At 42.3% G+C, this 24,905-nt stretch overlaps 1 pseudogene; it reads right to left on the bottom strand.

The window, feature by feature from the left end:
• Positions 1-14,145: 14,145 nt before the first annotated feature.
• Positions 14,146-15,126, bottom strand: LOC147735073 (olfactory receptor 5J3-like; annotated as a pseudogene).
• Between the last annotated feature and the right edge of the window lie 9,779 nt (positions 15,127-24,905).

Here is a 24,905-nt window from a genome sequence, read left to right as displayed (position 1 = left end):
ACTTACTGGAAGCACCTGGTGTGCTAGTTGGCTCCTAAGGGCCCTCAGGATTGAAGTGGAATTATTTCCCCAACTTAAAATGCACCACAGGTGTCACAGACCCGCAATTTAAATATTTAGAGCCCCGGGGAGGTGGCGGTCCCCAGGGCATGTGGGGGGGGGTTCGAGCTTCCCCACACAGGTATTTTTTTTTTTAAACAAGCCACAGGGGGTGGCGGTCCCCGGGGCTGCGGGGGGCCATGTGCTCCACACCAATATTTTTTAAAAGCCCTGGGGTGGCAGTCCCAGTGCTTGGGGGGCCTTTGAGCCCCCCACCCATTTACTAAACAAGCCCCGGGGGTGGCTGTTCCCGGGGCTCTGGGGGGGCTGTGAGCCCCCCTGCAAACACTTTTGAAAACCCCAGGGTGGTGGTCCCCGGGGCTGTGGCGCCCCTCTGGGCCCCAATAACAATCTTATCATTGCGGCCGGGACTTGGCCCACCCGGAGGCTAATTAATAACGAAGTGCAGGAGCCCGCGCTACCTTTTTTAAAAAATGTTGTTCGGATCCGCAGATCTTCAGCAGATTTAAAAAAAATATTCATCTTTTTTTGGCCCTGGGGGTCCTTGTGGGACCCCTGAACAGTCCTAGGGGGTCAGGCCCCTTTTCTTTTTTTGGGGTTTGTTTTCCTGATTTCTTGTGCCTCTGTTCTACCGAGGCACGAGATGGCTGCCAACACTTCCTGATTTGGATTGTTGACAGCCAATTAGCATGAAGCTCGTGATCGGGAGGGTGCGCGGATCCTGCGCCCCTCTAGATTTCGAAACTTTTTACATTTTGATTTTCTCAGAAACTGCATGAACAGAGTTACACCATTTAACAAAAAGGGATCTTTCTGAACCAAGGACTACCTTTTTGCCAAATTTGGTGTAATTCTGTTCAGCAGTTTGGGCTGCAGCCGTGTCCAAAGTTTCCCATGCGAAATTGCATTGGGAAAACATGTTTTGGGTCCCCCCTTTTTTCTCTGCCCCCTCTTTCTGAATCACCCCTAAACTTTCAAGATAGGAGCAGATTAGAGCGGGCCATAAGTTTTGAACATTTTGCGAAGATTCGTTAATCGGCGCCAAAGTTATTGGGAATAGAATGTTGTGATTTTCCTATGGTAACTAGGTCCTAACTATAACTACCTACTGCCAACCGGTAATACATATCTATACTAGCCCTGGGGATAATACTATGCTACGCTAATGGAGGATGCAAAGTTTATACTACTTCGCACTTGGCAAATTGCAGGTAGTACAGTACCAAAACTGTGCTTAATCACATAGCGTAGCAGCTAAATCCACAACATTCTCATATGCTTCGAAAAAGCGATTGTACGTGCTTAAAAGCATATAACCAATTCACAAAAATAAACTTAAACAATGAAAACATTAGGTAATGAGAGCGCTGATAATTTTGGGGTCCCCCCTAACCTAGGGAGAGGACCAAGTACATGCCTTGAACTCAAAGAGCATAAACAAAAAGCACATTTTGTTCAACTTCAGTGTTGGTCCCATCCTCTTAGTACCAACTCAAGCACAGTTATTGGCAAAAAACAATCCCAACCAAAGGCCCTGCAAAGCATTATGGGACGAGATTAGCAGTGGGCAGTGAATATTCTAGTATCCAATATCAAAATAATTCTACAAAAAGCTGCAGTTCACCTAGTCGTTACTAGATGTCCCTCACAAGTCAAATGCAAAGCATTGAAATTATTCTTACATCAAGCTGCAGTTCCACTATTTGTTATTAGATGTGCCTTTCGAGTCAAATGAAAAACCATTGAAATCCTTTCATCAAGCATTTGCATTTGACTCGTGAGGGACATCCAGTAACCACCAGTTGACCTGCAGCACTTTGTAGAATTATTTTGATATTGGATACTTTATAATATTCACTGCCCACTGTTAATCTCATCCCATAATGCTTTGCAGGGCCTTTAGTTGGGAATGTTTTTTGCCAATAACGGTGCTTGGGGTGGTCCTAAGAGGATGGGACCACCACCAAATTGTTTAATAATAAGAGGTGCTTTTTTGTTTTCAAGGCATCTGTTTGGTACTCCCCCTAGGTTACTGAGGATCCCAAAATCATCAACTCTCTCACTGCTTGCTAATTTTTTTACTATATGCACTTTAGCATATAAAGATAGAGATACTTATTTTATCATAACTGGAATTGTGCTAGATGCCATTTGCAATTATATTGCAATTTTTCACATTGCAGACAAGTACACAGTGTCATTAGCTACGCTACGCAGACTACGTGTACTACGTGAAGTTACATGTAGTGCTGCTATGCAAACTACGCCCAGGCTTATAAATATATGTATGTATATATATACACATATATATATATGTGTATATATATGTGTGTGTGTGTATATATGTATATATATTTATTGCGTCATGCGGCATACTCTGCGTTAAATAAATGATATGCACCTAACTGGTCGGTGTCCTGCTGATCTTTGGCATCCTACCTGGCATTGATGTGGATATTCAAAACATATATATGTGTATATATATGTGTGTGTGTGTGTATATATATATATATATATATATATATATATATACATACATATATTCACAGAAAAAACCATAGGTTTTAGACCATATATAGTTAGGGATTAGCATTTACAAAACCTTAATTTACTTGCACAAAACCATAGAAATTCGCATATATAGTTAGATGCAATAACTATATATCGCGCACCCGCAATCCACTGCTGATGATGTCACATATTACATCATTCATGACATGGTCAGTGACATCACTGATGACATCATCCAGTGACTGTGTGTTAAAATATGTCTTACATATTGAAGAATGAGTGGATGTATAAGTGTCTGGATGAAGGATTTAGTAGGTGCATGGCTGACTGTATGAGTGAGTGATTAAATGTGTCTCACTGGGTGCATGGGTAAGTGACTAAACTGTCTTAATTTGTGCATCATTATGTCTGTTGTTCTGTAAACTGCTGCATGTGTTAATCAGTAGCTATATGAGTAACTATAAGGGTTATTGATTGTTTGACCAAGTATTTGTATGGGAGACTGAGTGTGTGTGTGGGTGGCTGGGAGGTGTATGACTCTGTGCATAGATGTGTGAGTAGTTGATTCACTAGATGTATGGGTTCAAAAGTGCATGTGGAAACAGCTGTATGGGCGGTTGACTGTCTGCATAAGTGTATTGGTGATTGAATGGATTTCTCAGTGCTACATGTCAAAGTAAGTACATATGTAAAACACAGTACATGTGAGAGCTGACATATATAAATAACTGTGCATAAGAGCCAGTGAATGTGTGAGTGGCTGTATGGATCATTGTGAACTTGTATCAGGGATTGTATAAGAGAGTAAATATGTGTTAGTATATGTTTGAATAAGTAAGGTGTGTATAACTGTATAGTTGAGGAAATGGAGGTGTGATTGATTCTTTGCATGACTGACTAGGTGTGTGAGTAACTCCATGGATAAGTGACAGTTTTTGAGTGTCTGTTTACACTGATTGTATCTAAGGTTATATTAGAGTCTGAAAATGTTCATTGTATTACCACATAAATGATATCATCAGTGATGTGATCAGTAATGTCAAATGAAATGTCATCAGTGATGTCATCAGTGCTATCATTTAAGATGTCATCAGTGATGTCATCAGTGATGTCATTACAGATGTCATCAGTGATGTCATCAGTGATGTCACTGACCATGTCATGAATTATGTAATATGTGACATCATCAGCAGTGGATTGCGGGTGCGCGATATATAGTTATTGCATCTAACTATATATGCGAATTTCTATGGTTTTGTGCAAGTAAATTAAGGTTTTGTAAATGCTAATCCCTAACTATATATGATCTAAAACCTATGGTTTTTTCTGTGAATTTCAATGGTTTTTTAAAAGCAAATATCAAAAACGGTCAAATGTCAAGTACGTGATAGGTCAAAACTTTTTCGTGTTTATGCACACTGATGTGCTTTGAACGCTGCCCCCCCCCCTCTTTTCTCTTAGTAGTACTCTCTCTTTGCAGATAGTGAAGGGTAGTTAACGCAGGCCTTTGCCCCCGTTCTAATCCATCGTGTCTGCTTCTCTCTCCATTTGATTGATTGTTATCCAAGCATTTACTGTTTGAGAATTGGTTCTCTTTGGTTCATTCTCTATTTACAAACAAGCACAGAGTCGCAATACTCTGTTTAGTCTTTGCAGATAGTGAAAACTCGTGTAAAAAAACAAAAGGAATCGAGCTAAATCAGTAGGCCACTAATGGGATCTCTTTTTGACCTAGCTAAAATAGAAACATTAAGAACAACCCTTCATGAGAAATACGAAACTAGTAAGATGAACTGAGCTCCACACGATGATGGCTGCAAGACAGCTCGGCTCATCAGTGATGTCATTTGAGATGTCATCAGTGATGTCATCAGTGATGTCACTGACCATGTCATGAATGATGTAATATGTGACATCATCAGCAGTGGATTGCGGGTGCGCGATATATAGTTATTGCAACTAACTATATATGCGAATTTCTATGGTTTTGTGCGAGTAAATTAAGGTTTTGTAAATGCTAATCCCTAACTATATATGGTCTATAACCAATGGTTTTTTCAGTGAATTTTCATGGTTTTGTAAATGCAAATTCCTAACTATATATGGTCTATAACCAATGTTTTTTTCAGTGAATTTCATTGGTTTTTTAAAAGCTAATATCTATAGCTGTAAAATATATTTTTTATTACGTGACATATCACGTAGCCACGTGAGACGCCTCATGACGCGTCGCATAAACGTGACGTATCATCTCTGCAGCGCAAACAAAACCCGTAACGTAAGCACGCCAGAGCACGCTTACAGATATATATATTTTTTTTAACCTTAATTAGACAAAATCCACACGTGCACATATCTTGAGGCCTTGCAAAGGCACATCAAACAAACAGTCCCTACAATTTTGCCAAGTTTGGTGGAAATCTAATCCTTTAAATTTTATTTTACTGTTTCTCTTGGTTTTCCCCTTGTTACGCTTACCAGAACGCTACCCGGTACACAAACCGGACGCTCCAAAAACACAAGATGTCGGACTCCCGTTACGCTGCCGGTTAGCTGCCCGGTTGGCGTACCGGGAAGCGCCTCTACCGCGAAAAATCACAATTTTCTTTTTTTTTCTTTTGCCCCGCGGGGCACTTTAATATCCTCCTCATCAATCCTAGGGGATCAGGAGGGGTCTATCTTGCCCCCTTTCCTTCATTTACCCCTTCGTTTTTCACCACCTCTTGTCTCTCGATCCTACCGAGAGACAAGATGGCGGCCGCTCCAGACTGTTTACAATATTGACAGCCAATCAGCTTCTCCTCAGACTCCCGTTACGCTGCCGGTTAGCTGCCCGGTTAGCTGCCCGGTTCACGTACCGATTTGCGCCTCTACGACAAAAAATCGCTATTTTTTTTTTTTTTTGCCCCGCGGGCCACTTCAATATCCCCCTCATCAATACTAGGGGGTCAGAAGAGTTCTACCTTGCCCCCTTTCCTTCATTTCCCCCTTCGTTTTGGCCTCCTCTTGTCTCTCGATCCTACCGAGAGACAAGATGGCAGCCGCTCCGGACTGTTTAGAATGTTGACAGACACCGGAGAGCCAATCAGCTTCGCTTCGCAAAGCTCCGTTACGCGAAAAGTACGCGAACTGGTGCGCTATCCAGGACGCTGTCACAGATTTATAAATTTTTTTAAACGTTAATTTCTCAAAATCCACTGGAGCACATATATTGAGACCCAGCAAAGGCACATTGGGCTAACAGTCCCTACAATTTTGCCAAGTTTCGTGCAAATCGATTCAGCCGTTCGAGCTAAAAGTGAGGCCAAACGCCCTATGGAAAAATGAATGGGAAAAACGCGTTTTGGGACCCCCCTTTTTTCTAGGCCCCCCCTTGACGAAACCCCCCCAGATTTTCAGGGGCTGATCAGAAACAAAATGTGCCATTTTCCTGGAAATTTCAGCCGATTCCGTCCACAAACGCCAAAGTTATTAGACATAGAATTTTCAAAAGTTCCATAGAGAAAAAATCCTAACTATATATACCTACTGGCGACCGCCAGTAGGTTATATATATATATATATATATATATATATATATATATATATATATATATATATATATATATATATATATATATATATATATATATATATATATATATATATATATATATATATATATATATAGTTATAAACATTTAGGGCCCGATTCACAGAACTAACTTAGGACAAATTCCTAAACTTACTACTTTTGGTATTCACAGACTTTAGGATTTTGTCTTAAGACAGACTTAAGACAGACTTAAGACAGAATCCTAACTTAAGTCTGTCTTAAGTCTGTCTTAAGTCTGTCTTAAGACATTATCCTAATGTCTGTGAATACCAAAAATAGTAATTTTAGGATTTTGTCTTAAGTTAGTTCTGTGAATCGGGCCCATTGTTATCAGGCAAATGTGCTTTTAAATGGGTTTGGGGGGCATTTGTAGGGGCAGATTTATGACGGACTTGTGCCACGTTTACGCCGCCATTGCGTGACGCTACGGCGCGGAAACGTGGTGCATCCCTGCGACCTATTTACAACCTGACGCATCGTGGCAGATGTGTCAAGTTGTAAAGCCCTGCGCCACATGAAACCTGCATCACGTTTCATGTGGGCGTTCTGTCGCAGGGTGGGCGTTCCCTCGTAGGAAAGCCCCGTAAAACTGACGCAGTGAAATCTGCAAGATTTCACTGAGTCAGTTTTACGAGGCTGCTGCGTCATATCCTTATGCCTGCTTGAAGCAGGCGTAAGGAGTGACGCACCACGTTATGTATGGGTGGCCTCTGTACATTTCAGGAGTTGCGTCGCACTTGCGACACTACTCCAGCAATGCGCCGCCCGTACACCACAAGATGCGTCACGCATCTGCCCTTCCTTGCACCATGGTGCGCTGCATTGTAAATGCGGCGCATCTGTGGTGCTGCAAGGAGGGAATTGCGTGACGCATCAGTTCTGGCGCATCCCTGCTGATTTGCAGAGATGCGCCAGAACTCATAAATCTGCCCCCTAGTGTTTAGTGTGTTACAAAATAACAACCTGATCAGCAGCTCGCGCTCACAAACTTACGTTCACCAGCGAGAGAAAACTCTGCTTCTCGTAGTGCAGCAGAGCTCGGAGTGAAGAAAACTCTGCGAACGGATCGGAGTTCAATGTCCAGGCCTAGTCTTTAGTAGTTTGGGTACCTTACATCTGCAATTGATTGGTGTCTCACATCAGGGGGTCAGACCATACTGACTGAATATCCTTAGGTGACTCATGTAGAGTTTCAAGCATACATATTAACTCTTCTTTCCATACCATGCTGGAACTCCCCATAGCAGGTACACCTGAGGTTCTCTGTGAAATTCAACCACCTTTTACCTACTTGGGTTCTAAAACCATCTTACACTTTTTCACAGCACTTGAAACCTGGAAAACTGCATGCGGTTTCCTTCTTCCACCCCCTAGGGAACCATGCCCCAGACTTGTAACATTTCTTGTGATCCCCATGCCACCCTACAGCCTACATGTATCATAAGCACTTTTGGTGGGACATGATCATTTTACGTTTCATTCCACACAGACACTGCTTTCCCAGATGGAGGTCAGCGTAGTCAGAGGCGGACCTTGCTTCATGTGCCAGAATACTACGTGCGATACAATGCATACATATAGAGGTACCACACATTTGTTTTTTGACAAACTGGACCACACACATGTATTCGATGTGGTTTATGACCTCAACCAAATTGCATTTAATTAATCTTTAGCCCCAGTGACATTAGCTTGTATATGTCCTGCCCAGGCATTAGACTGTGTGTATTCTCTACACTATGACGGCCTCAACGTTCTGACTATGATTTTAGTTTCACAGGGGCATATTAGCAAGAACCTTGTTAAAATTATCACTGTTTTAGCGGCAGGAAACTGCCACTAAAAAAGGCGATAATGGCCTTGCTAATTTGCGTTATAGAATTCCAATAGAAGCCCAGGTTAGATGTGCAGATGTGCCATTTTAGCGTCAGGTTCCTGCTGCTAAAATGGCGATAATTTTAACGAGGTTCTTGCTAATATGCCCCACAGTCTTTTGCCTATGTTTTTACAATGCTACGTAATGGGACCCAATTGTTTGCTTCCTCATGTGATCAAGACTGTTTCACGGTAGAAGAGCGTAATGAGATTGATGAATGAATAAATCCATTTCATTCCATCACACAACATCTCTGAGTGTTGCCTTTACTTGGACTTATAGTTGCTTGATACTACTGTCACGCTCTGCCGGCTGGCCGATGCACCACTCACCATGGGTTAAGGATTCTGGAAGGAGTTGGTTGGAGGTCGATATATATATATATAAATCCTCTAATCGTCGCTGTCACCTCCAATTCGCTTTATGGAAAAAACGAGTGCAGACCCAATTTCTTTGTGCATTCATTTATTTAGCCATTCGCCGCTCATACACACAGACACACACTCACGCACACACCCACACACAGATATATAAATACATACACATAGGGGCCGATTATGATCGCGGACGGACTTGCGTCCGTCCGCGATCATTGAGGAGGAGGGGACGTCCGCATGTGCTGCGGAGTCCCCTCCTGTGCGATTAGGATGTGACCGCCACCCTGGCGGTCACATCCTCCTTTTTTAACATTGCCGCGGGTGCAGCTTCAAGCTGCACCCGCGGCAATGTTAAAAATGCATGCATTGCATTTGCATGCAGAAAGAGGCAGGCACCGCGCGGTGCCTGCCGCTTTCTGCATGCAAATGCAGGGGGGTACCATAGGTACCCCCCATGTGCACCCCCCACACCCCCTTCACCTAGGGGGCCCGCAACGGGCCCCCTAGGTGAAGATCCGTATGCTTTTCCACGGCGGAAAACCCGCCGCGGAAAAGCACTTTTAAAATCCCATCCTGATATGCCGCACGGTGTCTGAGAGACACCGTCACCATATCAGAGCTTTTCCGCCGCGGTTGTAAGCCGACCGCGGCGGAAAAGCTGCGGACGGAAACCAGGACCCACCAGCCATCCTAATGTGGCGGTGGGTCCTTGGTCAGTCCGCTGCGGTTTTTCCTCATCCTCTCGGCCGGCGGTGGCTTCCGCCGGCCCCGAGGATGCGGAAAAACCGCAATCCTAATGACCCCCTTAGTGTTAATGCTTAGCTGTAAAACCTTTAAATTAATTTACCATCCATTTCACAATGAAATACATTGTAAAGGCAAGTGTGGAAAAAGACATAATCACTGTAAGAACATGCCTGGTAATAGTTACTGCTCTTAGCACCACCGCATGATTGCAATATTCCACAGGTTAAAACTGCTGACATTTGGTGGCGCAAGGTGTCTGGTAAATACTGGAATATGTGGATTTTGATGCTATATCCACCAACATATGTATGTTATTCCCTCAAAACCTTGTACTAGGTGTTATGTGACACACCTGATTGAATTCCGACACTGACGTCTTCAGATTTTATCGGGTGTGATAAATATCACACCAAGCATCATCTCACTCATAATGAGAGCAAAGGTTCTTAATTTCATCTATCACTATTAAATCTTTGCTTTGACCAGAGCTTCGGCTACCAATTCAACAAACTGCTTAATAGAATAAAAAGAGGATCTCATATACCTCCCTTCTTGCTATGTTGAAACTTGACTTACTTATCATTGGTGTATGCCATCTTCCACATTCCAAGACCGAAATGTTACTTAGGGTCCTGGTGGCTAGATCACCAGTTCACCAAGGAGGATGGGGTGATGGCCTCCATCACCCTGGGGGAGGTCTATTTGCCCTATTTAGAGATACCTACTTGCCTATCTCAGATGCTTCTGCTCTTAAGAGTCACAGTTACCACAACGGCTCCCCATTTACAGCACTGAAGATTACGTTTATTTTCTCTGAACAAAAACAAAATAGCCCAGTGCTCTGGGAGCATTCCTCTGTATGAGGGGTTCAATATGCATTTTCCCTGCCCAAGTCCACTTGTCCTCACATTGTGGATATTTGGGAGGGAAAGTAAGTGATATTTGCTCTACCCTCTATAGGGCAGAATGATCATTAATGTGACCTTGCAGCACCTTGATAGATAGGCCACAAGATCCGAGGTTCACACTTTCAGAGCCACCGACAGTTCTGCTAATATGGTCCTACCAAACTCTTAACAGGACCAAAAGTTGGGTGAGGAAGAAGCACATCCAATTTACTCTGATGCTCCTCTCTGCCAAATTCTAAGTGAGTGTCTAGGGCCCCAGAAATATAAATATGCATGTGTCTACTTGTTGTACAGTAACAGCAATGCATAATATAGAGTTCATACAATACACCACATCTCAAAGATGCACAGCCACCTTCATCTGCCAGGGCTTATTCAGAGACCCAAAAGACATATCCCCCATTCACACACAAAAATAATACAATTGAATGCCTGAGTATACTTTTTCTTTTCTTTGGTAAATTTTCAAACAATGCTAGAAGTATGCCTAGAAAGGTGCTTAAGGCACACATTTTCAGGCATACTTCTCCTGTGTGGATTTCTTAATAGTGGAGAAGTCTGCACAGTATATAAAGAGTCCTCTGTTAAAATGCACGTTTTACACATCTAAAGCTAAAGGGCCATATTATCAAGAAAGGGCGATGCATTATCGCTGCTTTTATCGGCAGGAAATTGCCGCTAAAGCGGCGATAATGGGCTTGATAATATGCCCTTGTGAATTCCCATAGAAGCCCAGGTTAACACCAGAACCTGGGATTCTATGGGAATTCACAAGGGCATATTATCAAGCCCATTATTGCCGCTTTAGCAGTAGTTTCCTGCCGATAAAAGCAGCAACAATGTATCGCCCTTTCTTGATAATTTGTCACATAGTTTTCCCCTTGGAGAAAGCCCTACCCAAACACTATCACAGAAAGTGAGTGTGTACCATTTCTGGGATTGAATGGTATGAAGAGGAGTTTGAGAATACCCTCGAACAAATATGTTTCTGGGTGTTTCAAACTTGCAAGGCACCCCATGCCCCTGCATGTCTTCTTCCTATCCCTTAAGTGGGACTCATAGTGGAGGAATGTCATAGAAGCATTTAAACCTGCAGTAATCTCTTTATGAGTGCTTGTTAGGCACAAAGGTAAATTTGTTCAAAAGCTTACATTTACAACAAAATATACCTTTGTGAACGGTTATGTTATGTTATGTTAGGAATAATTTATAAAGCGCGCGGACACCAAAGGTTTCATGGCGCTGATCAGATGAATGTTGATGTGACGGGCCAAGATTAGTAAGGTTGCACAAAGAGCCATGTCTTCAAGGCCCTTCTGAAGCATAGCAAGTTCTCAGAGTTCCTGATTCGGGATGGGAGTGAATTCCAAAGCCTGGGTGCCAAGTAGGAAAACCTGCGTCCACCCTACCTTTTTAGTTTGATGATGGGGTGGTGAGGGGATGATGGTGGGCCGAACGGAGGTTACGTGTGGGGGCATATTTGGTGATCCGTTTTTCCCATTCATTTTTCCATTGGGCGGTTGGAATCACTTTTAGCTCTAACGGCTGAATGGATTTACACGAAACTTGGCAAAATTGTAGATATGGTTTGCCCGACGTGCCTTTGCTATGTCTCAATATATGTGCTCCAGTGTATTTTGAGAAATTAACGTTTTAAAAAACAGATATATCTGTGACAGCGTCCCGGTTAGCGCCCCGGTTCGCGTACCTGACGCGTAACGGAAGTTCGCGAGGAGAAGCGGATTGGCTCCCCGGTGACTGTGAACATTCGAAACAGTCCGGAGCGGCCGCCATCTTGTGTCTCGGTAGGATCGAGACACAAGAGGTGGCAAAAACAAAGGGGGAAATGAGCATAAGGGGGCAGAGTACATCCTCCCTGCCCCCCTAGGTTTGATGAAGAGGCTTTTAAAAGGGCCCTGCGGGGCAAAAAAAAAAAAAATGTATTATCGTTTTTTTTGCAGGGGGATGCATAGTCTTTAAAACACTGCACTGTACGAGTCCGTCTTACCGGGGTTCAGCTTTAATTGATTTGCATCCATCCAGTGCTTGATGTGACATATTGTAGATTGGAATTTGGTAGCAGCACTAGGAGACTCCAGCAAAAATACAAGCTGCAGATCGTCTGTGTAATTGAAGACTGTGATTCCCCTGGTTTTGAGAGAGTGAATCAGAGCCCTGATGTAAAGGTTGAATAATAGTCGGGACAGGGAGGAGCTCTGTAGGACCCCACAGGACGTGGATCGATTAGGGGGAGTGAAGTTCCCAAGACGCACTGCCTGAGTTCTATCTGTAAGGAAGGATTTTAACCACTGAGAGGCAGCGCCCCGTATGCCAGCTTGTTCGACACGGTTCAATAAGATGGTATGGTCAACAGTGTTGAACGCTGCCGATAAATCCAGGAGGACCAGGGCTTCCGGGGTTCCTGAGTCAGCGTTAGCCCTTAGGGTGTCCATCACTGCCAAGATAACTGATTCGGTGGAATGAGACGGGCGGAAACCAGCTTGGTTAGGCTCCAAGTAATCTGTTTCCTCAATGAACTTAGAAAGGCAGCTAGCCACATGGGCCTCCAGAATTTTAGCGAAGAATGGAAGGAGGGAAATAGGGCGATAATTGGAGGGGTTAGAGGGGTCAGCTCCGGATTTTTTTTGGGGAGGGACTAAGGTGGCAGTTTTAAAAGCTCTAGGTACTTCTCCCTTTCTTAATGATTTGTTAAGGAGAGGAAGAATACAATGAGGTAGAGCAGCAAAAGTATCCCTAAGGACAGAAGGAGGACAGCAGTCCCTCAGGGAACCTGATTTTACTCGGACATTAAATCGAGTAGGGTGTTCGGACATAGAGCGATGAAGTGATTCAGAGTCGAGGGGTTGTCCAGAAGCTTCCCCTGAGAAGAACTTGTTCATCAGGTTACACTGCATTTTGTGGGGGTATGGCAGGGTGAAGTTCTGTCATCGTTGCAGAGTTCGTTCACGATCCTAAACATTTCTTTGGATTTATTAGGGGCAGTGAGGATCCTAGTGGTGAAATAAGAGGTCTTGGTGGCCAGAATTGCTTTCTTATAGTCCCTGTGGGCTGACAGATAGATCTGTCTATCTTTACTGTCATAATCATGCCTCAATTTTCTTTCCAATTGCCGGAGCAGTAGTTTCTGATTCTTCAGTTTACTAGTGAACCATTTATGAAAGATATACAGTTGGTGCTTCACCAATGAGCGAGTGCTAAGATACAGGACTCGGAGAGATAAATTGCCCATAGACAGGTGATTAAAAACGGGGGCAACAGGCGCTTCTGTTGAGGGGTTGAGGTGACTCACTCGATTGTCGAGAATCCCGTGAGTATTAATTCGGTCCGAAACTTCTCTGGTCAGGGGGGCTTGAAATTGGTCTTGCTGGGGAATAGATGATCATTTGGCAGGGTTCATGGCCCCTAGTCCCGGTCGGGCGCGGACGGGCACAGACGGGCTTGCCTTTGGCGCGTCTTCGGTGTGCTGCCGGTGCGCCCGCTGCGCCTGTCCGCTGCGCTTCCGCTTGCTGGTGTGCCCAGATATCCCAGCTCCGCCTCCAAGCTCCACCCCATGGCGGCCGATTGGCCGAGGCCGCTGAGAGGGGAACAGCTAAGGGCAGAGAACCCTTTAACAGTGAGAACGCGATTCGGGTGAGTTTTAAAAACAGTGAATTTTAAGAACAGAGGTTCAAGTTTCTAACAGGCAACACAAACTGAAAATGGTCCGCGCGCGTGACACCAATATGTTTATAATGCATTTGTGTGCTCATGTAGGTGTTGTTTAATGAAATGTTATTAACCCCTTCAGCGAGGCGCGAATTTTCGCACTGTGCTGAAGGTTCTAATGAGCCTATCGGCTCATGACGGAACGGTTCCGTCATGAGCACAGCTCAACCGAGCATGAAGGGGTTAAGCTAACTCTGAATTGAATTTAGTACACCCACTCATTTCATTGAGACCCTTCAAGACTCAAGGAAAGTAAAAAATGAAAGGCTTATGTCAGTTCTGAGCAAATATTCATTGTTATGTGGGTTCCCCTAACTATAACAGGCACAGTCCTCTGTTCACCACCTAAAAACATAATTTTGCCAGCGAATTCAACTGATTACAATGAGAACTAACACTTGCAAAAAGCTTTTGATGAACAATATTTCTGAGAGATGCTTTTATGTCCTTGTTCCGTAGACTGTAGATTAGAGGGTTCAGCATGGGGATCACCATCGTATAAAATACTGTGGCCACACTCTTCTGATCGATGGATGTGCTTGGCCATATGTACACATAGGAAACTGTTGCATAGGCAAGTGTTACAGCTGTGAGATGTGAAGCGCAGGTGGAGAATGCCTTTTTTTGCCCTGAGGTAGAGTTGATCCTCAGAACCGTAGCTATAATGTAGCCATATGAAATGAAAATGACCAGGAGAGAAAACATGAAAATTATTGCACCAAAGATAGAGAGCACCAGTGTGTTGAAAGTTGTGTCAGTGCATGAGAGTTCTAGCAGTGGTGGAATGTCGCAGACAAAGTGTTGGATGGCATTGGAGGCACAGAAGGACAGACGGAAGGTGATACAAGTCTCAATGAGTGAGTGTAAGAAGCCAGCTGCATATGCACCAGTTACAAGCAGAACACAAGCCCTGTGGTTCATTACAGACAGGTACAACAGTGGGTTGCAGATGGCAACTTATCGGTCAAGGGCCATGACAGCAAAGAGGAAGTTCACAGTGCTGCCAAGTGCACAAGAGAAATAGACCTGGAAGGCACAACCCAAGAAAGAGATTACCTTCCTTTTTACCAGGAAATCAGCTAGCATCTTAGGGGTGCCTACTGAGGAGAAGCAGATATCCAGGAAAGACAGGCTACTGATGAAGAAGTACATAGGGGTATGAAGGCTAGTGGAAAGCCAAATAGTCAGAACGATCACAATGTTCCATAGTAGAGTCATTGAATAGATGAAAAGGAACAGCACAAACAGTGGGATTTGTAAGTGTGACTGACTGTTGATCCCCAAGAATACAAACTCAGAAACACTGGTGTGATTCTTCCACTCCATCTCACTTCATTGACTTTCCTGAAACAGAAAAATATACATTACAGTATGTTCTGTAGTAAGTTGGAACCTCATTTTTTCAATTACTTGTTTTTTGAATCACACAAAGATCTTCTGCTTTACATCATGAGTATCCTTTAATTTAGAAAACAACAGTTACAGTTTTTAAGCGAGTCTGCCCTTACTACTATGTACTATATTCTGTTTCTCATTTGTGCAATTAAATGAACTATTTATTGTATAGATATAATAAAAAATATAAATTAAAAGTTTTTAAAAAATTCAATATCAAATCTAAAACCAACTTCAGTACCTAAAACACCTTCAAAATTCAAAACCCACAACCACTATTTCTATCCATAAGGTAATATAAATGCACAGTTAATAAAAAGTTTGATCCTGAAGCCAAGATAGTAATAAACAATGTCCAAAAACGTTATTAGCTTGCCTATAAATTGAATGATTGAAATGCACGTCTACTCCATGGACTGTCCCGGTGCTGTTCTTTGCAGTACCTTCTAAAAACAGTCATATCACCTACTCTTGTCGGAAAAGTCAGGTTTTCAGCCTTTTCTTGAACAGTGAGGTAACATTCACTGAGAATGGCTCAAGAGGGAGCTTGTTTTATGCCAGTGGTCCAAGATAGGAGAAGGCCTGTCCACCAGTTCTCGTGCGGTGCATATTGGGATGTGATCTCAGGTTTTTAGAGGGGGCATAACAACTAATTCTAACCCTAAGATATCCTGGACCGCTATGTTGTAGTGCTTTGTGGACCAAAACTAAGGTTTTCAAGAGAACTGTCTTCTTGACCATAAGCCAGTGAAAGGTATATGGTTTTTGGGAACAAGTGTTATTGAAGGTAGGCTAATGAGAATGCAAGCTGCCGTGTTCTAGACCACCTGCATCTTGTTGAGCAGATAGTCTGGGAGTCCCATATATAGGGCATTTCCATAATCCAGCCTGGAAGTTATGAGGGCCTAGACGACGCCTTTCTTTTAGAGAAAGAAAGGAAATGCAAGAACATTTTTAATATATACAGAAGCCCAAAACATGTGCCAGACACTGACTTGATTTGTTGTTGAAAAGAAAGGGAGAAATCAAATTTAACACCCATGATCTTAAGTATTCCCCCAGCAGTAGGGTGTTTTTAGGCCACAATGTCTGCCATGTATCTGGGGCATTGGAATCAAAGAATTCTATTCCGCCTTGTCTGCTTTTCATTTTCCTTTATGGATGGTCATCCTGTGGAAAACTGATAAAAGACAGGTTTTAATGTACTCTCCAGCAATCTCCTCTTCCCTCCCACAGGTGAATAGCAGCTGGGTGTCATTGATTTATGTAATCACCTTTGCCCAAAAACGCTCTGCCAGCTGGGCTAATAGAGTGATGTACACATTAAATTATTTTGGGCTCAGAAGAGAGCCCGCTGCACTCCCACTTTCAGCTCATGTGCTCTTGAGGAAAAAGGAAGAACCCATACTTCCTGTCTGCTATCCTCTAAAATGGAGGCTAGCTAGTTCAGGGCCAGTCCACCTATGCTGATAGATTGGTCACATGACAGAAGCCTGGAGAGAGGTGCTGTATCGAAGGCCACTGACAGATCTAACAAAATCACAACAGTCTTCCCCCAGCATCCAAGGTGCCTCTGATATGTTCGATGACTTTTATCAGCGATGTCTCTGTTTTGAAGTTTGGTCAGAAGCCGCACTGGCTAGGATGAAGAAGATCATTAATTTCAAGATACGGAAAGAGCTGCAGGTTTACGTATTTTTCCAGGACCTCAGACAGGGCAGGTAGTGGAATATTGCCTATATTTTTATGGCTCACTAGGGACCACAGATGGTTGATTTTATAGTCTTTTATCTTGAAGCAGGATTTAATGCTTATTTCATACTTCTGCAGGTTGATTTAATGAAGTCAAATCAAATATATTTTTCCTAGGGCACAGAAACACTGGACTAGGCATATTTATGTGCCAAGGATTCACCTTTATAGCCACTAAGGCAGCACCGACTTTATGAATTACACATCTTATTCAAACAACCTTCAAATTAAGATATTGGTATACAAAAAAGTTATAATCTCAAGTACTTAAGTTTGCACTGTGGATTTAGATTTGCAATAGATAACTTTGAGATAAATATGGATAGGTATCCAAGGTGAGAATTGAAAACATACATAACTGTAGGCAGGTCAAATCAGTCTGCTATGAGTTGGTCTTCAAACGTTTCCATATGAGGTCTTCCCAAGCAAACTGTGGCAGTCTTTAAAGCTCCAGAAGAAACAGTAGATTGTTCTGATTTATAACCTTGGTGATCGCTACAGTGTCAAGGATTGAAGCAAAGTCGCCTGATAACTGTAGCTCATTGTATATGAAGTATTTCAATGAATCTTCACTGGCTTTTATACAATTACAAACATCATTTAAAACCAGTTCTGCATGTCTAAACAGTAATGAAGCGTCGGATAGCTTCAACTAAATTTTACAGTGAAGAGTTGAAAAAAAAAGTACACGTAATCCCTTAACATTATTGATATAAAGTTTATCCGGCACTGCAACAAACGTGTCATTAAAAATACCAGAGGCGTGCAGCAGAGTTGGAGTTCACTTACTGTTGAGCAGTGATAGATGGAAAAATGGTCTGGGAACCTAATGTTGGAAAGTATTTTTTCAGTAATAAAGTTGCTTTTACCCACTTATTGATTGGGTGATCTCTCCAGGTAAAGTTTGTGTCTGTAATTACACCCACATAGTTATAGAAGGCTACTTCTTCTAGGGGTTTATTATCAAGTGTCAGTCTTAGAGAAATTCTATTCTTTCCAAAACACACCACTTTGGTCGTACCACAATTGACCTGTAATTCGTTCAATTTATTTAACTCTCAAAGCCTTGTAAGCCTTGCTTTAGGAATAAATGAAAAAAGGACAATGACATCAGCATAAGCAAGTTAGCTGATCGCCTTAATGTCTAATTTGGGTGCAAGGTCATTTGGGTCATCCTGAAACATGGATAGCTCAGAAATATATATTGATAATAAGTTGAGTGCCAGAACACACCCCCGTTTCAAGGGATTGGCAGTCCGCATTCTGGGTGATAAAACTCCCCCAACAAGCAGTAGCGTTTCATTGATACCCCAGTATGTTAATTTGACCCATTATTTGTTCTGATTCACCTTATCAAAGGTCTAGAGGTAATGAATAATGCATACAATGATACATCTCTTTTTTTTATTTCAAAAATGTTTTTTATTGTTTTTACAAACATATAACATAAAACATATAAACATCAGCCCATAGTCGTTGGTTGTTGCCCACAATGGCTATGTTAATGGTGGTACAGTTACACAATATATATGCTTGGCTGCCCCCCTACCCACTGTCATTGTAAGAGGAGAGTAGTGTGAGAAAAGGGTAAAGTATAGGAATTAAGGTAGGGAGAAAAGGAGTAAGCATACAGAAATGTACTTTCTTCATGTCAGAGTCTTGAAACCTGTAGGGATGTGGGGTGGAGCCACTTGTTAGATTTGTTAGTATTTATTCATGGCGGGCTTCATGGATATAAGAGCTCGTCCAAGGCCACCCAAATCTCCCTGTTGGAATGTCTCCATGGTGAGTTTCTCAGGGTGGTGTTGTCAGCACCTCGAAGGTACGTCATCCAGTTAAGCCAACTGTTGATATTGCCTCGGAGGTGTCTTTCCAATTGGTGAGTACTAGTTTGACTGCCGCTGTTAGTAGGAGATCCAACAGGTCTCTGTCTTACTCTGAGTCTAGCTCGGTTGTCATGAATGCAGTGGCGAGAGTAGGAAAGTCCGCTTTTAGTGTGCATCCTAATGTTTTATTTATGAAGGTGAATATTTTTTCCCAAAATGTTTTTACTCTGGGGCAATGGAAGATAAGGTATGCTAGGTCCCCCTTATCCTTGTTGCATTTCCAGCACTGGTCATTTTCCCTCAGGCCCAGAGTCACCAGACTTGCTGGAGTCCAGTATGTTTTGTGTAGGAGCCAGAATTTAGTCTGCGTTAAAGCTGGGGAGATTTTGTTTTGCATGGTGTAGACCCAGAGGAGGTGGCGTTGCCGAGTTCTTTCTCCCAGTAAGTATTTGTTTTGTCGTTACGTTTGGAGGAGCTGGGTCATAGTAATTTGTATAGGTGTGAAACTTGGTGTCCTATTCTGTTGACTTTCGTCATGTATTGGATGATTGAGGGCTTGTGCTTTGATAGTTTTACTTTGGACAGGGCAGTTTTGATTTTAAGAAACTTGTACAGTTCTGTGTCTGGTATTATTGGCTTCAGCCATGTCTATGGCCCCCATTACCTGGATGGTTAGCTCATTTAACGGCCTCCCAGGTATGAAACCCCTCTGATTGAGTGGACTACCGCCTTTATAACCTTTGCCACTCTCACCGCCAGTATGCCTGTAGAAAGCGTTTAATCCGAATTTAATAAAGAGATTGGTCTATAGGACTCTATCAACTGTGGGTCCTTATTTGGTTTTGTTATTAGGCTAACGGTAGCTTCTGCCCACGAGCCCGGGGTGTCTATAACCTCTATATACATTTTGTTAAACATGTTTTTTAAAGTTGGTATTAAACTATCTAAAACCCCTGTATAAAACTCGCTAGGAAGCCCATCTGGACCCGCAGCCTTTCCCCTAGCCATTTTTCTACATTGCGCTCTAATTTCTTCTTCAGTAATACCAGTTTGTAAAAGAGCCCTATATTCTTCAGGCAGCTGGGGAACGGTGATTGATATTAATCATCTCTCCACTTCCCCCTGTCCTGATCTGATATCCTCTTTATATAAATCATTCATGGAGCTTCTATCTTCCTCAAGGATCTTGTCCTCCTCGCATATTGTCCTGCCTGAGCTTCTCAAAGACAGACTCTTTATCAGATTCCTTACCCTATCCATGTTCGCCTTCCATAGGCGAAATGCTGAAGCTTACTAGCTTTCCACCTATCTAAAAGCTTCTTATCGATCTTGGCTTGAAACTCCACCCGCAATTTATCTAATTCTTTTTCTAAAGATAGAACCATTTCCGGAGTCCCCATAATTTCCATAGATGCTTTCTGTAATTCTATTTCTTTATCCTTAATCTTATTTATCTTATCTAATTCTTCATTTCTCAATGCTCTCATTCTTCCCACCAATATGGAGCTAAGTGTCCCTCTTATATAGGCTTTTAAGCCTCCCCACTGTCTGAACCTTTGCTGTGCTGGTTTTAAACTTAAAATACTCATCTGTTTTATCAATATTCTCCATAATTACTCCATCATCTAATAACATGGTTCTGTCTCGGGTCCACCTTCTTTGTACCTCTCTTTGCTTAAGCCCCAGAGTCAAATCAACTGCAGAGTGGTCTGACAATATAGCTGGAATATGTTTTATATCTCCAACCTCTGGGAATAACGCTTGATCTACTAAAAAAAGTCGATTCTTGAATGGTGCTTATACTTCCTACTATAGAAGTTGAAATTACTAATTTCCTCCTCCTTCCTTCTCCATATGTCAAGTAGGATAAAATCTTTAATTATGTTTTTTAATGCTGCAAACATTTTTGGTGGACTATTATATTTTAGAGGTACGATCCATCTTTTTATTTAAAACCAAGTTGAAATCCCCCCTATTAATATTGGTCCTGTGGTATTCATCAAGCTAGCCTCTAATCTCAGGAGTGCCCCTGGATTATCCTTATTTGGACCATAATATACTGCACATATTATGTGTAAATTACCAACTGTCAAAGTAATCACTAACCACCTTCCTGACTGATTTGATTCTTTTTATATGACCCTAATGTCTGCATTATTCCTTATAATCAGCGCCACTCCCCCAGTGCTTCCTCTTTGATCAGAACAAAGAACTTCCTGGACCCATATCTCCTTACTAAACCCTTGATTACACTCCTGGGACTCTAGGTGAGTCTCTTCTAGAAAACAGGGAAGAGCTTTACTATTCCTCCTGAAATCCATAACCCTGGACAACTTTCTCTTGCTTCTCAACCCATTAACATTCCATGTTACTAGCTTTATGTTGCGTATTCATCTACCCCATATCCTACACTCTTCCTACTTACATTCAAGTCCACCCCACCCGTGAGGAACCCTCCTGCTCTTCCCTTTGCAATTAAAAACCACCTTTGGGACCCACCCTCTGTAGCAGAGACGTCTTCACCAAGAACAACACAAAAATTTAAGGAAAAGAGAAGCCCACCCAATATTTTGATATTACTCTATGTACAGAAATATATATATATATATATTTTTTGTTTCTTTATTTTTTATTTTTTATTTTTGAATCTCTCCAATTCTTCCCCCTTGTCCCCCTCCTTTATATTTCTACTGTATCAGCTGTTATACTACTCTTATAACCCAATACCCCCCATGCGTCTACCTTAATTTACAACTCCATCAGCTTACTGATTCATTTGCGCTAAAAAGAATTCTACTTCTTCGGGGGAGCTAAAATTATACATTTTGTTTTTCCACATTAATTTTAACATGGCCGGATATCTCATCTGGACTTGGGCCCCTTGACTTCTCAGCTCAGGCATTATTGTTCCAAGGTCCCACTACCTCTGCGCTGTTCTCTTCCCAATGTCTGACCTAATTAGATAATTAATCAAACCAAATTGCAAAACAGTTTCTTATAAAACTCTTAACTCTTTAACTGAATAGGAAAGAACATTTATCAGTATTTTCCTTGGGGCTATTCTCGCCGGATTCAGTTTAAAAGGGTCTCTGTTGACTCTCTGGATCTCTTTATCCAAATCAATATCCAAATCTGACCTTTAAGATCCCTTCCCTAAGAATCTGACATATGAAGGCTTTTAAATCTCCTCCTTCAGCCACCTCTGGAATTTTAAGAATTCTCAAAATATTTTGTCTTGCCTACATCTCTAATCTCTCAAGGTCATCCTGTAAAACTTTATTTTGGGTCTTTAGTTTTTCTAGGTCTCTGGTGTTAGCTGATACTGCTTCTGAAAGAGTCTTAAATTCAGATTCTAAAACACCTGTCCGCAGGGCTATATCGTCCATGTTACCCTCCAGGACCTCACATTTGTCATGTATCCCTCTCTGATTGGCCTCAGAGTTCTCACATTTTGAAAATAGATCCTCTCTTAAAATTAACAGACTAGATCCCAAATCTCGTTTGCCCCCCACAACCCCCAAGGCGGCATCCATGTCACCTCTATGAAAGGAACTGCTATCTTCCTGGGCGAGTGCTGGGGTTAGCGATTTGCTGGGAGGAGATCTTATAACAGGAGAGGGTTCTCCTTCCTCCATTGTCCTTTCTACTTCTACCCTACCTACTTCCTTTTCTCCACCACCCACTGCCATTGGAGTATAGCGGTTTTCCAATAAGAGGGGAGAAGAGACCTGTTGTAGAACTTGCTCCCCCTCCATGGAGGTCCTCACCTGCTCCATTATCTTGAAGTAGGATTTTAAAGAGGGGGGGTCTTCACTTGTAAGCGAGCAGCCTTAACTTCCTGTCGTTTTCTACACCCCAATGATTTTGTAACTTTCTTCATGGGCGTGAGTGGTAACACTTCTCCTACAATTTTCCCTTCTACAGCTCCTCTCCCCTTATTCTTCACCTCCAGCTGAGAACGAAGTTGGTATCTATTCCGCAGGGTGTACTCATTGCTCCTTTAGCCAGTAGGGCCCTTATATCATTACAAAAAACACTAGAGACCGCTAATTCGAGCTGCTCCTCTGTTTGCACCCCGTCAATAGCAGTGTCTTTCTGTCTCTGTCCCTTTTCCTCAGGTCCTTCCGTCCCTTTACCTTCTCTTCCAACGCCAGCGCCAAACACCCCCTCAGTATAGCTACTGTGTAACACAAGGCAGGGAGAAAGCGACAGTTTTTCCATCTGCCGAATCTCTCCCCCGCCAAAAGCACAGCTTACCCTGTTCTCGTAGCCACCTGGGTGAGCGTCCAGAAATGTGAAGTCTTCCTGGGTTTTTTGCGGCCTCCCAATGTACTGTGCTGGATCTGCCTCCGCTGGCCTGGAAGCTAATCCTCGAAACAACCACCGTAAACTCCGCCACAGCTGTGCTCGGCGTCCAGGGAATCCAATACTCTCTACCGCTTCCAGCCCCATGCGATGATACAATAGATAAAGCTGTACAGCATGTGAGTAAACAACAGTAATATGCAAAAAGGTAAAAGAATATGAGTATTAATATAAATTTGCCTAAATCTGTGTCCGCAACATCTTATGTACCTGATAATCCCTTTTCGATGGGTTCTGTATGGGCTACTTCAATTCCAATGCCAGTTTATTAGCTATCTCAGGAGCTCCCGTGACAGGTGTCAGCCCACCACCATGTTCCTCCCCCACAGAGCTGCCACGAAGTCACAAGGTTTTTTTGTTTTTTACAACAGTAGCAATAGACAGTGCTAAAGCGTTCAATTAAGTTAATTGGACATATCTTTGGGGAACTTCAAAAATCTTCGTTTTCCCCGATAACTTTGTTCAAGCGATGAGGAGATTGTACTCTTGTCCTAAAGTGAAGTTCTTGGTAAATGGAGTGCTGACAGACTGGATTAACATCTCGAGGGGCATGGGTTCCCCCTGTCACCGCTTTTATTCAATCTTTACATTGAGCCTTTTGTCAGCTGGCTTAGGATGGATTCTGTCATTCAACCCTATAAGATGGGAGATTTAGAACTTAAAACTGCTCTCTATGCAGAGGATCTGCTCCTTTATACAATAAATCCAATAGAGACCATACCTTGGTTATTTGAGATGGCAGAAAAATTTGGGGAGGTCTCAGGATCTAAAATTAATAAAGAGAAAACAATGGAGTGGAATGAAGTCAACAGATATCAAGGGGTAAAGAGTCAAATGAGGTTTTTAGGGGTCCAGTTAGTGCAGAATCTGGAGGATATCCCAAAAGTGAATTGGAGGAGAATCACTAAAGAGGTTGCAAGTTTACTTACTCGATGGGCCAACCTCCCTTTAAACATCTATGGGAGGGTCAACCTTGTGAAAATGATAATTTTACCGAAAATCACTTTCTTATACAATTCAATCCCATTACTATTTAATACAGAAGATATAGCCAAGCTACAAGGCAAAATAGGTACCTTTCTATGGGCGACAAAGAGTGGCAGGATAGCCTGGAAAAAATTAAGAAGAGGTCTTAAGGTGGGGGGGTTAGCCTTACCAGACTTATTATCTTATTATTATTCTTTCCATTTCAAACATTTTAGGATGTTGGCGAATAAAACCGATTCCTCATTGTTAGGTCTTTTGTTTGAAGCTATGTTAAAGGATTTGGCACAAGGGCAGGTTTTTTTTAAGTATAAGTATGGAGATCCGAAATTTTACAAAAAAGTTAGGCTAAAGATTTTAATGGCAACTTTAAAAACATGGATGTTTATCTATGCTGCTATTATAAAGAGAGAACTGTGTCCTTTGAGCCAGGTAAACTCAAAAATTACAACACCAATCCAAACACCCAAGACAGCTTTGAAAACCTAAGGGCAAGCAGAAGGACATAGGCTATATAAAAATAAAAAGTATACGTTCTTTAAAAAATTTAGGAATACAGAAAAAGTAGTCCCTTGCAAGTAGTACTACTATTATAAAGAGAGAACTGTGTCCTTTGAGCCTGGTAAATTCGAAAAGTACACCTTTGAAAACCTCAGGGCAAGCAGAAGGACATAGGTTATATAAAAATAAAAAATATACGTTCTTTAAAAAATTTAGGAATAAAAAAAAGTAGTCCCTTGCAAGTAGTGCCGGCGCGACGTGCGTGATGACATCGGTTCGCGC

This window comes from Lissotriton vulgaris, chromosome 1_2 (assembly GCF_964263255.1).
Source record: "Lissotriton vulgaris chromosome 1_2, aLisVul1.2, whole genome shotgun sequence".
Classification (NCBI taxonomy): domain Eukaryota; kingdom Metazoa; phylum Chordata; class Amphibia; order Caudata; family Salamandridae; genus Lissotriton; species Lissotriton vulgaris.
The sequence above is the reverse complement of the archived record's forward strand: the minus strand, read 5'-3'. Positions and strand labels throughout refer to the sequence as shown.